Source organism: Erythranthe guttata, chromosome 5 (assembly GCF_056151865.1).
Source record: "Erythranthe guttata isolate IM_541 chromosome 5, IM_541, whole genome shotgun sequence".
Lineage (NCBI taxonomy): Eukaryota > Viridiplantae > Streptophyta > Magnoliopsida > Lamiales > Phrymaceae > Erythranthe > Erythranthe guttata.
In genome coordinates, this window is record NC_142537.1 from 12,923,758 (window position 1) to 12,943,099 (window position 19,342).

The 19,342-nt window shown below is 26.8% G+C and overlaps 1 long non-coding RNA gene across 1 annotated transcript; it reads left to right on the forward strand.

Moving 5' to 3' along the window:
- The first annotated feature begins 11,165 nt into the window (after positions 1-11,165).
- LOC148770666 (uncharacterized) lies at positions 11,166-12,568 on the forward strand. Its single transcript, XR_016031264.1, has 3 exons — positions 11,166-11,495; positions 11,587-11,619; positions 12,145-12,568. It is a non-coding gene; the product is annotated as an uncharacterized LOC148770666 (long non-coding RNA).
- The last annotated feature ends 6,774 nt before the right edge of the window (positions 12,569-19,342 follow it).

Sequence of the window (19,342 nt, forward strand, 5' to 3'; positions counted from 1 at the left end):
CTCGATTTCTTTTTCCGTCATAAAACTTTGTCCCATTTGCATTTCGAAATATACCTCACATATAACAATATTTTCGAACAATTCTTTTCATTTTAATTTTTCATATTTTGATTTTTTGATTTCTAATGTTTTCGGATTTTTGTGGAACAAAATTAGGAATATAATTTTACAAAAAAAATGATAATTTTTCGAATCTTTTTGTCAATTTGTAGTTCAAGAGTTGGACGGTCCAAATTCCGGTATTATTTATGCAGTAAGTGACTTAGGTGGTGTTTGTAAAAGTTTTTACAAATAGATTATGAGTTTTTTTTTTTTGCTCATAATCTATTTTAAGTGTTTGCAAAATGGACTTATGTTTTTACTTCTCTTAAAATAAGAAATTTTAAGCTATAATTTGTTAACCACCCTAGTTTTTTTCTGTTTAAGTTGATTTTCCAGTAAATTTGCATTGCAAACACCCCTAACTTTTAGAAAGAAACACTTAAAATCAACTTAATTCACAATTCCTAACTTCTGCTTTTAAATAAGTTTTTGCAAACACCACCATAATTTCATTGGCAAAAACGCCTTATGATTTAATTTTTGTAGCAATCATCAACCATGTTAAAGGAATTGTGTGCTAAACAAGATTAATAGGGGAGGTTTTATTAATAAAATAACTAGTAACTCACCCGTGCAATGTACGGGGATCAATTCTAATTACAATTTTTTAATGACTAAAACACGTCGATGAGGTAAATCAAACACCTTTAAGAATGAAAAGATGATGCTAATGCGATGTATGGGATAATATAGAAAAAAAAAATATGTTTTATATAACATAATCGAACGCAAACTTTGGATAGTTGATATATAATACAAAATAATCTAAAACATTTAAAAACAATATCAATTCCATTATATTGAAGTACCGATATAAACAAAATAAATAATAAAAGGAAATATAATATATGAAAATTGTGATATAAAAAATAAAATACATAATCTGACCCAAATGGTAGTATGGTACAACTATCTCGTCAAATACACTCGGATTCTTAACAGAAACTTAATTATCAAAGTAGTGTTTTACAGCACATCGATTGACAACGCCTATAATTCTCTTCTCGAGTAACATATACATTTTTCATTGTTCAAATGCAATCAGTGATATACATTACTGAAACGTAATCACTTAAAAGGGTAAAAAAATAAATACAATTTGTACTAAATCACATTGATTTAAAAAAAAAAACAAATTCAGTGGAGTAGACGATAAAATTAGCATATGCAAATAAACTAACACGGTAAAAATAATTATACATATAAAAAATAAAAAACAAATGTGTATTTAAATCACAATATATAATTTTTATGATGTACATTCATATTCCCTAAAAAACTTCTTAGTAGACAATGTTGCAAGTAATATTAGTTGTCTATTCCGACTTAATGAATTCTTTATGTCACCTGTACTGATACGAACCCCGTAGAACTTGTTACGAGACCCAATACCTTACGCGAAAGCAAGATCGAATACATCCAAAAATAAATGATTCAGAATGACGGGAGCAAGGAATAATGACCCCATAGCTATAAAGAGCTAGAAACCATTATTATCAAGGTGGAATATTGATCCCGTGGTTATAAAGAACCAGAAACCAATATTATGTCGCTAAGAAGGTTACAAGAATCCACTTGTAAAATCCCAAAATTTGCTGTTGAACAGCGAAGGAGAATTAACTCTCAAAATACTCAAATATTCATTAAAAATTCGTCCCTTAAAATAAACCAAATTGGCAACCTATTTATAAGATCTAGAAAGACTCCTTTTTCACAAGGAAAATGACTCCAACCTAATCTATAATAAGGAAACTTATAAATAAGCAAATCGTAATCATAAAAGACTCTAAAATAATAAAAACATATAAAACATAAATTAAAAACATGCATAATTAAATTAAGTAACTTGATCATCAAGTTGGCTTCTCGATCACCCTTCTAATCTCGCGTAGACAATTGGTTGTGCAAGTGCATGCACTTCATGCTCAATTACAACACTGTTACACTTCGAATCTCTCTCTTCTCAAAACATAAAAGTTGTAGCACTTCCAGTTGGCTTTCTAGAGCACTTTTAATCACCTAAATTGGATGCCATATGAGAGAGTTATAACCCAAATGGTAAAACTGCCAGAGATAGGCGAGAATCTCGGATGCATGGGATTCAACTTGTCCATCGAACTCTCCTCTTCCTTTTCTTCGAATTCCTAAATAAGGACTCTTTAAAGGCCCGATTCAAGCCTTTATTCTTCAATTCAAACCGGAACGTCTCCATGAATCTCACTCGTTTTCTCTTATTCCAATTTATTCATCTTTAAACTTGCTAGGATCGAATCATGTACTCTTAACTTTCTATATTGCGACATATAATAGTCCATGCCACCTATACTCCTAACTGTCCATATTGCGATGTATAATAGTCCATGCTACCTCTAATACCAATATCGCACGGGTGAATTACTAGTATTCAAAATATTACTGTCCCAAACAGTAATATTACTGATTGAGACAGTAATTTGACAGTAATTTTAATTAAAATATTTTTTTCTAAGAAAAAGAAAAAAAAAGGCGTAAAATATATATACATAATAAAAAAATTCAAAAATATATACATAATATAAAAAAAATTGAATTTTTATACATTAAAAATTGAGTTTTCTGAATTTAAAAAAACAATTTGGCGTAAAATATATTTCGAAAATATTTACCTTAAAACATGATATTTCAAATTAGTTTTATGAAATTCTATATAAATATAATATATTTCAAGGAATTAATATTAAACAAATACAAAGAAATACTAATATATAAACATAATATATTATTTTTATGAAAATACATTCATAATATAAAAAATTGAATATTCATAAATTAAATATTGAGTTTTCTGATTTTCTTTTTTAAATATTGGCGTAAAATATACTTCGAAACTTATTACCTAAAAACATGATATTTTGAATTAGTTTTGACTTTTCTAAATTCTCTCTCTCTCTCTCTCTCTCTCTCTCTCTCTCTCTCTCTCTCTCTCTATATATATATATATATATATATATATATATATATATATATATATATATATATATATATATATATATATATATATATAAGAAAAAAGAAAAAAAAGGCGTAAAATATATATATACATAATATAAAAAAATTGAATTTTCATACATTGAAAATTGAGTTTTCTGAATTTAAAAAAAAACAATTGGCGTAAAATATATTTCGAAAATATTTACCTTAAAACATGATATTTCAAATTAGTTTTATGAAATTCTATATAAATATAATATATTTCAAGGAATTAATATTAAACAAATACAAAGAAATACGAATATATAAACATAATATATTTTTGGGCAAATGGCAAAAAGGCCCATCACATGGGACTTAAATGCATTTTAGTCCACAAAAAAAAACAGTCTCTCAATTAAGCCCATCCCCATGTCTTTAGTCTAAAATACCCTCAATAATATAATTCTTAACAATTCCACCCATTATGCTCTAACTTCCTTAATATTACACATTGACCCCGAATTTAAACAACTATATCACATTAACCCCCAAAACTTTTTTTTTTTCAGAAAATAATTTTTTTTCTGAAATGTTTTTTTTCCGGCCAGATTCCGGCGAGATTCCGGCGTTGACTTTTTTTTTTTTTTTTTTTTTTTTGAAATTTTTTTTTTCCTGAATTTGTTTTCCGGCCGGTCAACCACCGTTGACCGCCGGTCTCCAGCGTTGACTTTTTTTTTTTTTTTTTTGAATTGTTTTTTCTTAGAAAAAAAATATTTTAATTAATATTGCTGTCTTGACTACTAAATTACTGTCTCAGACAGTAATATTACTGTTTGGGACAGTAATATTGTGAATATTATTTTTCCGAACAGTAATATTATTAATATTATTGTCTAAGACAGGTAAATTACTGTTGGAGACAGTAATTTAACATCCAAGACAGTAATATTAATTAAAATAAATTTTTTTGTAAGGAAAAAAATAATTAAAAAAAAAAGTCAATTAACAGTTAAATTACTGTCTCCGACAGTTAAATAACTGCTGGAGACAGTAATTTAGCAACGAATACAGTAATATTAATTAAAAATATTTTTTTTAAGAATAAAAAAGTCAATTAACGGTTAAATTACTGTCTCCGACAGTTAAATAACTGCTGGAGACAGTAATTTAGCAACGAATACAGTAATATTAATTAAAAATATTTTTTTTAAGAATAAAAAAGTCAATTAACAGTTAAATCCGACAGTTAAATAACTGGTGGAGACAGTAATTTAGCAACGAATACAGTAATATTAATTAAAAATATTTTTTTTAAGAATAAAAAAGTCAATTAACAGTTAAATTACTGTCTCCGACAGTTAAATAACTGCTGGAGACAGTAATTTAGCAACGAATACAGTAATATTAATTAAAATATTTTTGAAGAAAAAAACAAAAAAACAGTCAATTAACAGTTAAATTACTGTCTCCGACAGTTAAATAGCTGCCGGAGACAGTAATTTAGCAGCCAAGACGGTAAAATTAATTAAAATATTTTATTTAAGAAAAAACAAAATTATAAAAGAAAAAAAAAAAAAAAAAAGTCAACGCCGGAGACCCGGCGGTCAACGGCCGTTGACCGGCCGGAAAAAATTTTCAGGAAAACAAAAATTCAAAAAAAAAAAAAATAAATAAAATGTCAACGCTGGAGACCGGCGGTCTCCGGCGGTCAACGCCGGAATCTGGCCGGAAAAAAAATATTTCAGAAAAAAAATTTATTTTCTGAAAAAAAAAAGTTTTGGGTGTTAATGTGATATATTTGTTTAAATCCGGGGTCAATGTGTAATATTTAAGAAGTTAGAGCATAATTGGTGGAATTGATAAGAATTAGGGTTAAAATTGGGGTCAAAAATTGAAATTTGGGTTAAAATTGGTTAATTGATGAAATTGGGCTAAATTGGGGTGTTAATCATGAAATTGGAGTTGAATTGGGTTTCAATGAATTGGGGGTAATTTTGGTATATATAAAGGGATTTTCCTTATTTGCAAATAAGTTTGAATGGGGTGGATTTATTTGAAAGACAAAAAAGTTGGATGTCCCTCTTTTAATTAAGTGCCCTTGTCATGGGCCTATTTGCCATTACCCCTATATTTTTTTTATGAAAATACGTTCATAATATAAAAAATTGAATATTCATAAATTAAATATTGAGTTTTCTGATTTTATTTTTTAAATATTGGCGTAAAATATATTTCGAAACTTGTTACCTAAAAACATGATATTTTGAATTAGTTTTGACTTTTCTAAATATATTCAACGAACCACCTTTGTATTCAACATCAATATATTTCTTGTCAACCAATTCAGCATTTTCGGCGAAAGTTTTGCGTAGGTACTACGACATAATTAAAATAAAAAATATGAATAAAAGTATAATCACATTATTATGAAACTGGCTACGTAATTAGTACTACATTTGTTTTTCATTTTCTTAATTAATACTTTTTCGCTATATATAAGTTATGACCATATATATTATATATATATATATATATATATATATATATATATATATATATATATATATATAACGACCAATTTGTGCAGATCATAACGCGTAATTATCTTTGTTAAATAACAGATCAAGCCATTGTTCATCCCTTCAGCATCATCAATATTGAGATTCTCTTGAATTGCAAAGGGTTGGTACATACACATGTTAAATAACCAACAACATTAATCACACCTCCATGTGGATCCATTGGTCCAACATTGATTTGCATGAATACATCGTTCATGTATAAAAGCCTCATCGCATAAACCACAACAAAAGATCCAGAGCGTTGAACGACTTTGGTTGATTCCCTACATGCGACGCACATACATGGATCGAAATTAGGGTCAAAATACGCGTTGCAAAAAACACATAGTTTGGACTGAGCGCAAACAACTATTTTGATCGTCATAAAGTACGAAAGACTTTGTATAATAAATTGCATGAAAAAAATTAAAAAGGTATATTAAAATTAACAACCCAAAAGAAAAGAACGACAAATAATACTCATATGTATATATAAAAATAATCATGGATATAAAAGTATGCATATATAATTGTAAACATTTGTAAGAAAGTATAAAAAAATGTAATATGAAATTGTATAATACGAATATTGTGCACTGTGTAATGGAGTGATGGTAGATGAAATGAAATCAATGTGGAGGGGTTTAAATAGTATTGAGCATGAACTTTAGGAAAAAAATAAAAATTCAAAGATGTATATATTAGTAAATGAAATCAAATCAAATCAAACAAATAAAGGAAACAACCCATAGTATAAGACAATAACTTCTAGAAAAAATCTTACAATAAGAAAAAATTAAATACAAAGATGATTAATTTTGCTATTCTGTTAAATACGGTATTGAAAATCTTGCAATTCAGTTAATAGAAATTAATTATATCTAAAGACTCAATTGTGTCTTGCAATTTCTATAATACCGTATTTAAAAATCAATAAATTCAGTTATATTATTTACCATTGAATTTTGAATTAAAGAGTAAACTAAATCAATCAAAGATGATATGCAAGAATCTTGCAATATTGAAGAACTTTTTTTTATTGGTAATTAAATATTTTACCTAAATTAGCCATTCCTTCTTTTATTTATATATATATATATATATATATATATATATATATATATATATATATATATATATATATATATATATATATATATATATATATATATATATATATATATATATATTTATAATAAATGATGTGCCTTTATTTGAAACAAAACAAAGCAGCCATTGACAAAGATTATACAGAATAACAGAAATTGGGTATAATTGATACAATATTTGGCAATTATTTTATGTATATCTTATTTATAATTTGAAATATACAGTATTCATAATATACCGTATTTATAATTTGAAATATGGTACAACAAAAATTTTTAAAGTTTAAAATTTCAAAATATTGCATATTTATTAAATAATACAATTATATTTAATTTGAAAAACAGTATAATAGAATAATTTGAAATACGGTATAATAGAAGTTATATACAAAAAATATTGTATATTTATTAAATAGTACAATATAAAAAAATTATAATTTTTTTTAATGGAATGGATATTCGAATATTCAAAAATATTGAAAATAAAAAAAAAAAGTTTATTCCTTTATTTTAATATTTGAATATTAAAAAAATGTTTTTTTTTTCTTAAAATTATTTGAATATTCGTAAAAAAAATTGAGTATCATGAATTTTTTCAATAAATATATTTTGAAATACTGAAAATATAAATAAGATTATTTTTATTTCGAATATATAAAATATTAAATTTGGAAATAATATATATATATATGTGATAATTGTTTAAATGAGTGTACAAATGTTAAATAGAAAATGACTTAAATACATACCAAAATAAAATTGACAACTCACCAATTGAAGAATCCACCTCATCAATTGAACTCCAACTAAGCAATTTTGATAAATGACATCATCATTTGCCACATGTCAATCATTGAGGGCATAGATCCTCTTTTTATATTATATATAGATAATATAGATTGGAATACAAAAACAATGTAAAAATATGTAAAACATACACATTATTCCCCAAAAACGAAGAAGGCAATTTGATGCATTTTTCGATATCAAAACTTTTCATGTCTCCTCGCAGTACCACATCTGGCATTCCTTCATAAATTTCGTAGATAAATCTTTCCGCAAACAACGTGATTCGAACATCTAATAAAAAATAAACATAACAACTAATTATCAAAGATACAGGAAATTGGTAAATATTACTGAAAACCATACAAAAATAAATAAAAAAAATACATTTTTAGGGTATAAACAATAATATATAAAAAAAATCGAAAATTAACTCAAATAAATGAAAGAATAGGATTAGCGTATAGAAACTTTTTTCTTCTCGTGTGCTTTGTTATATCATATATGAATGGGGAATAATGGATGTGGAGTGATGTATTTATCCTCATTTTTTATGTAATAAAAGGTAAATAATATATATCTTTAAGGAAATAAATTATATGCATTAAAATGATACAATTAAAAAAAAAACCTAGTATGTAAGAATAATAATTGAATAAATTATGAATTGTGGAATATCTTGTTACTAAAACTAGTATCTCACCCGTGCGATGCACGAGAATCAATTCTCGTATAAAAGTGCATTAATGTAAAAGAAAAATAAATTAAAAAATCGACGATCAACAAAAAAATGTGTTTCATTTTATCAGCAAAAAGTCTAGATAAATATAAAAATAATAATATTATAAATATCATCCACGTCGAAATCTCACAACTAAATTCAAGAACTTCAAGAGAACAATCGAATCAATGAACCACTATTTCGCATTAATCTAAATATTGGGGCATTATAACACAAAACTACAATCAAATTTACCATTAGAGGAAGAATAACATGTTCTTATTCATCAATTTCAATATATAAGTTCAACCCATTACTTACACAAAAATAAATATATATAAATAACAAATGAAGATGTAAGCATAGACTAACCTTGAACAAAAAACAACGTACTCAATTACTCATAAAAAAAATTATACTCATTGCAAATAAATGTGAACATACAAAAAATGCACATGTTTAAGTAACAAAAAGTTTGTAAGAATTCAATATTGATCTCATTATCCTATCCGGTGCTTTAAAACAAAATTCATGTATCATCGGCTTCTCTATAGAGAATATTGCACGTAACATTAGTAAATATGACATATTATAAATTGAAAAATATTTTTATACCACATCTATTCATAACTCTCGACATTGCGATGTATATTTGCCCATGTGACATCTGATATTAACATTAATACTACACTAAAAATTAATACTAATTCTAATCAAATACTAATACTAATAATACTAATTTTAAAACAAATACGAATACTAATACTAATATTAATTTTAATTATAATTATCTATTACTAATACTAATACTAATACTAATACTAATACTAATACTAATACTAAATTTGTATAATTGTGCATGCTAAACTCTTACTCATATTAATAATCATACTAATAATCATACTCATATTCATACTCGAACTCTTACTCATACTCGTGCTTATACTCGCGCTCATCATATACTCATACTCGTACTGATACTCATACTCACATGAATACTAATATTTAGGGGTGAAAGTCGGATGGATCGGATCGGAATAAACCTTTGTGGAAAATTTCCAAAAAAAATTCGGAAGTACAAAATCAATTTCAATTCCAATTCCAAAATTTTCGGAATCTAAAAATTCATTCCAATTCCAAAAGGCTCGAAAATTTCAAAATTTCGGAAAAAAATCGGAACTCACATAAGCTTTAAAATTTCAAACTTAGCCGAGATTTTAAAATGTTCATAATATTTCAAAATAAGAACATCCCACATCGATAAAAGTAAAACTAATAACTACTAAATTCAGTTAAAAAAATAAATAAAAATAAACACAACATAATACCCAATAAAATTTCTAACAACAATTGATTATGTCAAAATCCTAAAACAAAACTTACATTTGTATTTTTCGGAAAAATAAGTATTATATAATATATATTTTTTATAGGTGTATTTTTCGGAAAAAAATTGGATTATTTTGGAATTAATTCCGGAATTAAATTGGATCGGAAATTGAAAATTCCAAATTTATTTTATATTTCCAATTCCAATCCAAAAAAAACGGAAATATTCGGAAATCGGAATTTCGGTAGTCGAAATGAAAAAAAATGTTCCAAAATCGGAACTTTTTGGATCGGGACCGGTAAAAATTGGAAATTTCGTTCCAACTTGAACCCCTACTAATATGTATACTAATACTCATTACTCATATTGATACTGATACTAATATGTATACTAATACTTATACTCAATCATACTGATATTGATACTCATATTTATACCCATATTGATATTCATACTTATACATACACACTATACTAATACTGATATTCATACTCATACTAATATAGATATTGATATTAATATTGATACCCATATTGTTACTTATACTGATATTGATGCTTATATTGATACTAATATTGATATTGATATTAATAACGATACTAATACTAATATTCATACTCATACTCATGCTCATGCTTATGCTCATACTCATACTCATACTCATACTAATACTTATATCATACTCGTACTCATATTCATACACATACTCATACACGTTATCATACTCATTCCCGTACTTATACCCATACTCATACATATAGTAATACTCATACTCATTACTACGTATATTAATATTGATACTAATATGGATATTTATATTGATACTAATACTTATATTCATACCGATACTCATACAGATACTCATATTCATACTCATATTAATATTGATAATGGTAAAAATACAGATAATAATACTGATACTACTATATTGATAGTTGATACTCATACTAATGGCAATGCTAATAATGATGTTAATGCTACTAATAATAATCATATTAATTTTAATACTAATTCTAATACCCATATTCATACTCATACTCAAATTTGTGTTATACTGTACCACCATTAATGTTATTATTCAAATTAAAAATACAATGTTTTCTTTTTTAATTTATACAATATTTAAGCAAAATAATATGTATGTACTAATTAATATGTTGGTAAAATAATTTTCTTAAATCATGAATTGATATGCAAAATAAGTTAAAAAATGAACTACTTATATATTACCTATAATAATATTGAAATAATTTACTTATATATTAGTTAACATTAAATAATTACCGGAAATTTTTAAAAAATGAAACATGCAGATTTGGTGGAACTACATTCTGTATATTAAAAAAGGTGTAATATATTAGGCATTAAAATATAGGGGTAATTTTTTATAAACCCTCCACTCTAAGATTATATAGGTCCTAATCCAAGTCATAAGTCCTATTTTTCTAAACCCCCATACTAATTTTTTTGGCTGATTTACCCTTTGCAACAAAATAGGAAAATTACCTTTTAAATATAATTATCCACCAAATCAGTTTTTTAGCTAAAAAACAGGCAAACAAATCTCGTGGGATTGAAACTGCAGTGGTTACCTCTCGTTTCTTTCAATTTACCCAATATCCCTAATTCTCAAATCGACAGAAATTGTCGTATTTCTTCACAACGCCATCGAAGGGAGAAACTGCAAAACACTCACCTCTCGTTCTCTCTCAATTTACGCAATAACCCTAATTCTCAGATCGACGGAGAATATGTAATTCTGCAAACCGCCACCGAAAGGAAAGATCTGCAAATCTCGTCAAATTGAAACATGCAAAACTCTCCCCCCTTTCGTTCAACCCAAACTCTGTAATCATAGCACCTTATTGCTGAGATCGATGGAGAGTCTGTAGGTTTGGAAACCGAGAAGATGGCGCAAAATCGAAAACGTACAGGTAATTTGCAATATATTTTATTTTTTTGTATTTTTTGTTTTTAAAATCGCGATTCATTGACGAAATACAATGGGTTTTTTTATGAATGAAGTGAAAGACAGAGATTTGGAGCCTACGACCTCAGGTAATAACTTCGTTTTCTGCAAATAATATTTTTTTGTTTGTTTTTTATTTTGCTATTTTTATGTGTATTTTGCACTTTGATATTTATTATGTATTTTGCACTTGCTTTTTTATTTTGCTGTTTTTATGTTTATTTTGCACTTTGATATTTATTATGTATTTTGCACTTACTGATGTATTGTATATTGTATTTTGTATATTTCATTAAACTTTGGTGGCATATCAAGTTTTGCAAACCTTCTATTGTATTGTTGTTTGTTATGTTGCGATTTTGAAACTGTGTATTGTTATTTGAAATTATAATTGGCACTTGGCACTTGGTATTACAATTGGCACTTGGCACTTGCGATTGCTGTTTCAAGATACGCATTTCATGTTATATTGTGCAATTGATGTACATGGGTTTTATATAGATCAAATCTAGTTTCAGTTGTTCGCTTTTTCCGGCAATATAAATTTACAAAAAAAACATATTGACTGCATTGGGCGAACTGCGCTGGCTGATTTTGTAATTCCATTTATGCAGAGGAAGATCTCTACACACCATGTTCGGAAGTCGGCTGAAGAGGTGCACAAGATATTGTAATGATGCGTTTCGATATTGTAATATGCATTTATGTAAATTTGTGCATATTTCAATTGGAAGTTTTTTTGGTTGAACTCGTAGTTTACTTTCGCTACAACTATAAGCCAGAAGAAAACAAACAAGAGAGTCATTAGAGGTTGATGCTACTGACACGATCATGTTTCTAGAAGATCCCCGATGACCTTTGGAAGTTGTGAATTCAGTCGGACGTCGAGACTATGTCCGTTATGACATCAACCCAGTCATAATCAATTATGATATATTGTAGTTTGTTCATTGACTATATTGCAACACTGCTTGTATCTATTGATTTGTATCTTACAATATTTTGTATTTAATGTACTGATTTATTCCTAAATAAAAATAGTTTGTTGTTTGTTATATCATCTTTTATTTCATATTTTATATTTTAAAAATATTTTATATTGTTCGAGGAAGAATAAACTTGAACCTCTGATGTTTGAGCAAATTATCATTAGTTCTATATTGTGTTGTTGTGAAAAGACATTTGTAAAATAATTATTTTGCCATATGGTAGGTGATTCCGTATTATATTTATTTTGCTATTTAATTTTGCTGTTATAAATTGCAGTTTGTATGTTGTTAATTGTATCTTGCAATTTGTTCTTGTAACTTGACACAAGTATTTTGCAATTTTGCTATTTATTTTTGCTGTTATAGAATAGAAAAAAAAAAAAAAAAAAAAAAAAAAAAAAAAAAAAAAAGAGAGAGAGAGAGACGTGATTGAGAGAAGAGAGAGAGGAGTTAAATGAGAGAAAAGAAAGGGAGGGGGAGACGTGAGGAGAAGAGAGAGAGGAGTTAAAAGGGAGAGTGAAATGTGGGATTATTCATATTTTCCATAACTAACTACCTTAATATAAATAATAATTAAGGGTATTAGTGTCAATAGAAAAATAATTTAATTTAATTTATATTACATTTATTGGTCAAGGGACCTATAGCTATAATCAACTAACAAAATGGACCCCCTGCCATATAAGTTCCAAATAAGGGGGTTCCAGCTAATTATCCCTAAAATATATGGAAATGATAATTAAAAATTGGGTTTTATGGATGAAATCTTGAAATTGTCAAATGCATTAACTAAAAAAAGGATTTATAGTAAGAATATAAAATAAAACAGATATTGAGGAAAATAAAATAAAAAATAAAAAATAAAACCAAAATTGCGAGAAAAAGTAGAGTAGTGTTGTTATTTTTCAGTATAATTTATTTCATAAATATAAACATATTTTCCTAATATAATTCTTTGAAATGCAAAATCAAAGTAAAATAATTCCATATCATTTTTTTTTGTGAGTAAATTTTTTCATATCATTCTTAGATTACTTTTTTTAATTAATATTCTAATTAATAAATATAGATAATACATTCTAACCAAAAAAATCATAAACTTTAGTTAACTGAAGATAATTAATAAACGATTGAACATATACTAAAAGTCCTGATACATTATATAAATATTCAAATAATTATAAAAGTAACTAAAAGAGTATGACAACAAAATTAATGAACAGTAAATAATTATAACAGTATTTAAGAGAACACGATAAGAAAAAAATAGTGACCAATAAATTCCATTGCTCATCTTGCTCATCTTGCTTAATAAATCCTTTGTTTTGCTCCTCAAAAAGAAAAAAAAAATTATAAAAATATTTTAAAGAATATGAATTTGAAGAATATGAACAGGATAGAATTATTAGTAATTCTAACTTAGTTAACTATTTCCCAAAACTTTTCCATCAACAAAAAGAATTTAGCACAACCAAATGTGATTAATTTTGAACATTTTTTAGCACAACCTAATTTAAACATTAATAGTATTAATATAGTATATTTGAAATTGACTTTTTTTATATATATAATTTCTCACGTTCAAATAATTGTATTAAACTTGTAGTTTCCACATCACTCTGTTAAATTAAAATCTATTAATCTTCTCATCTCATAAATATTATTTTTTAATAAAATAAATATTTACATGATATTATACGGTCCTGTATTCTTATAATATTTTTTAATGCAATAAAATAAAAAATGCATTAAAAATGTAGTATTATTGTAAATTAATCTATAGAACATTGTTGGATTTAATTAGAACTTGTTTGTTAGATGAAAATTAAGAATCTAACAAAATTTGATTGTGCTTAACAAATGGAACAAAGTTGCACAACACATGAATTCAATCGAATCAATCAGGCAATTTATATTTACAATTTGTTTATAAAACACAAATATGAATACAAATTGCACCTAACGAAAATTAATATTTCGGTCATAACAACTTGATATAAGACATAATAATTTATATTCAACTTTTTGACTGTTACAGTACTCATACAAAAAAATTATTGTTGATTACATCATACTCCATATTCTTCAGTACGTAACTATTATTGTTACATAATTTGCACAAATTGGTAAGATTCTGCAAAAGGAAAAAAAAAAAAAACCAATGAAACAATGAACAACGAAAAAATAAAATAACAATATATAATAATAATAATATAGTTAATAAAAATGAAACTATAAGAAAAATAAAAATATAAGAAAAAATGAAAGAAAAAGAAAAATTGGTAAGAATCACATTGGGGAAAAAAAAAGAACTTTGAATAAAAATGAAAATATAAGAAAATTGGGATAGGAAAAGTTAATGGAAGTTGCCAAACATAAAAAAAATAAAGAAGTAAGGAGAAATAAAAGAATTTTACCGAAACAACGGATATTAAAGAATACAAATAATGATGCGAAAAAAAAGAAGAAAAAAAAAGAATGTTAACAATAACATAAAGACAGGATAGTAAAAAATGAAACAATATTAATTAAACAAAGAATTTAAAAACAAAAATTTGTTGATACATTGTATACACTTATTTGTTTTATTAAGTGTAACAACGAATATCAATGAAACCAAAACATCAAGAAGAACATAATACATTGAATTCCAATTTGTTAAAGATTATGCAAGATCCAGAGCGTAGAACGACTTTGATTGATTCCCTACATGAGACGCACATACATGGATCGAAATTAGGATCAAAATACGCGTTGCAAAGAACACATTTTTTGGACTGAGCGCAAACAATTTTTTTGATCTTCATAAAGTACGCACGGCTTTATTTAATAAACTGCATGAAAACAATAAAAAAAAAGTATATTAAAATTAAAACCCAAGAGAAATAAATACAAATAGTACTAATATGTATATATAAAATTAATTATGAATATAAAACTATGCATATATACTTATAATAATTTATAAGAAATGATAAAAAAGAATATTATGAAACTGTATAATACGAACATTGTGCACTTTGTAATCGAATGATGGTAGAAAAAAATGAAATGAACATTGAGGGGTTTATATATTATTGAAAATGAACTTAATTCTATGGAAAAATTAAAAATTCAAAAGATTTATATATTAGTAAATGAAATCAAATCAAACAAATAAAGGAAACAACCCAAAAAAAAAAATAATAACTTATGGAAAAAAATCTTGCAATATAAAAACATTAAATATGAAGATACGATTTTTATTTTTTACCATTCAATTTTGAATTAAAGTATAAATTAAATCAATCAAAGATGATATGATGAAATCTTGGAATATTAAAGATTCATTTATATTGGTGATTTGATATTTTATTTGAAATAATAATTAATAAATATAATGCATAATCCGTTTTATAGTTCGGGCCATAATCCACCGTACATTGCATATTTATTAAATAATATAATTATTTTTAATTTGAAATATGGTATAATAAAAATTATATAAAAAAATAGTGTATATTTATTAAATACTTCAATTAAAAACTAAAACATTTTTTTATTATTATTTTTTATGGAATGGATATTCGAATATTCTAAAATATTGAAAATTAAAAAAAAAATACATATTCCTTTATTTTAATATTTTAGTATTTAAAATAATATTTTTTTTATGAAAATTATTTGAATATTCGTAAAACAATTGAGTTTCATGAATTTATTTGAATAAATATATTTTGAAATACTGAAAATATAAATAAGATTTTTTTATTTCGAAATTATAAAATATTAACCTTGGAAATAATATATATACACGTGGTAATTATTAAATGATTGTGTAAATGTAAAATAGGAAAAACCTTAAAAACATCCATAAATAAAAATGTCACCTAATCAATTGAAGAATCCACCTAATCAATTTAACTCCAACTAAGCAATTTTGACAAATGACATCATCATTTGCCACATGTCAATCATTGAAGGCATAGATCCTCTTTTTATATTATATATAGATAGATGGTGTGATGTTTACAAATTAACCATAGTTAAAAAATGTCATCCAATGATTACCATAAAATATATATGATATTATGGAATATGTCATTTATCAATTAAAACATAAAAAGGAGAAGAGGTGTCGCAAAGGGAAATATATGTATATAATGGAATATATAATTAATTATTAAATGACATAATATTGGTGTAGACGCATAAAATTAATTAATTGGTTAATTAAATTAGCCAATTAAATTGTGTCTAAATTAAATTATACCTTGTCTTGCAAGACAAGCCATGGGGATAATTATTAATTAATTATTGACCTATAGGATTATTTCTTCTCTTCGAAGTTATAAGAGATAAATATCAATTTAAAGAGAGCCAATCAAATCGCGCCACATCATCAAGTAGACTTTAAGTAGGATTCTTATTCTACCACTATAAATAGGGACCCTCCCTACACAATTGAAGACACAACTCAAGAAGGAGAAAAATCGTAGAGAAAATTCTCTCTACAATATTCAAGTCGTTCTTCATCAAATTCAGGGCGTTCTTCATCAAATCGAAGGCGTTCTTCAACAAATTCAAGGCGTTCTTCATCAAATCGATGGTGTTCTTCATCAAATCAAGGGCGTTCTTCAACAAATCAAGATTGATGGAAGATTGAAGGGCCAAATCCATCAAGAAGGGTCAAATCCATCAAGAACTGAAAGATCTTCAAGAACAAATCAAGATCGAAGGAAGATTGAAGGGCCAAATCCATCAAGAACTCCAAGATCTTCAAGTCAAAACCCGTCAAAGTTCAGCGTTCGATCCGAGATTCAAGTCGCAAGACCCTTGGAAGACGTTATTCAAGTCCAAATCAAATCCGGAGAAGATCAAGTCAACGACCCGACTCCGAAATTCAAAGTCAAACGCATATTGTTCTTGAGAGAAGAATCAGAGGATTAAATTAGAGTTTGTAACTCGCAATATTTTATTTTAATTCAATAAATTATTTTTGTGCAAGTTTTTCTTGTTTGTCTAAATCGCAGATAAGAATTTGTTGTTACAATTGGTATTACCTTTATTATAATATATATACTATCATTTTTCCCGGTGACGTGGGATAACATTTCATGAAAATGATTGATTAGTTTAATATATGATATTTCTCAAAAAAAAAAAAGTTTAATATATGATAATAATAATAATTATAATAAAATTTCTTAGTGATGTCGTTAACAATATTAACATTTATAAAAAAGTAATAATACAAACTCATTAAAAAAAACTATAAAAACTTAATAGTCATAATATGAATTGATAATTAAATAAATGAAGCAATATTTTTATATAGAAAATAGGTTGGAAAATATGAGATATAATAATAATAATAATAATAATAATAATAATAATAATAATAATAATAATAATAATAATAATAATAATAATAATAATAATAATAATAATAATAATAATAATAATAATAATAATAATAATAATAATAATAATAATAATAATAATAATAATAATAATAATAATAATAATAATAATAATAATAATAATAATTATTTATTATTATTATTATTATTATTATTATTATTATTATTATTATTATTATTATTATTATTATTATTATTATTATTATTATTATTATTATTATTATTATTATTATTATTATTATTATTATTATTATTATTATTATTATTATTATTATTATTATTATTATTATTATTATTATTATTATTATTATTATTATTATTATTATTATTATTATTATTATTATTATTATTATTATTATTATTATTATTATTATTATTATTATCGTGAATTTCGTGGACTTGTCTCCTCATGGGAGTTGTCTTGCAGCGAAGTTGTAGGAGCATTGGACGCGCGACTGGGGAGCATGCGGATTCAGGTCGCTCTGAGCGAGTTGTCTTCTCGTTGGAGTTGTCTCGCAGCGAGTCTTATTACCGAGCGAGGTGGCTCCTCATGGGAGTTGTCTTGCAACGGGTTCGTAGTGTCAAGCGAGTTGGCTCCTCGTGGGAGTTGTCTCGCTGCGGGTTGTAATACCGAGCGAGTTGACTCCTCGTGGGAGTTGTATCGCTGCGGGTTCGTAGTACCGAGCGAGTTGGCTCCTCATGGGAGTTGTCTCGCCGGGGGTTCGTAGTACCGAGCGAGTTGCCTCCTCGTGGGAGTTGTCTCGCTCCTGGTTGTAGGATCGAGCGAGTTGTCTCCTCGTGGGAGTTGTCTCGCAACGAGTTTGTAGGATCGAGCAAGTTTGCTCCTCGTGGGAGTTGTCTCGCAAAGGGGTTGTAGGACCGAGCGAGTTGTCTCCTTGTAGGAGTTGTCTCGCTCTAGGACCAAGCGAGTTGTCTCGCAACGGGTTTGTAGGACCGAGCGAGTTTGCTCCTCGTGGGAGTTGTCTCGCAACGGGTTCGTAGTTTCGAGCGAGTTGACTCCTCGTAGGAGTTGTCTCGCTGCGGGATGTAGGACCGAGCGAGTTGTCTCCTCGTGGGAGTTGTCTCGATGCTAGTTCGTAGTACCGAGGGAGTTGGCTCCTCGTGGGAGTTTCCTCGCAACGGGTTTGTAGGACCGAGCGATTTTGCTCCTCGTGGGAGTTGTCTCGCAACGGGTTCATAGTTCCAAGCGAGTTGACTCCTCGTGGGAGTTGTACCGCAAGCCCCGCACTCTCGAGTCGATGTGGGAGCTAATGCGAAAAGGGTACCGGATCGTGTCGAGAGCAGATCGGTGTTGTTGTGTTCCGTTAGTCGTTAGCATGGCATGGAGGAATAATATTTTTTACTTTCTATGCGGAGAACGAGCGCTATTAGGTGGGGCGCGTTGAAATCCTTGCGCGATT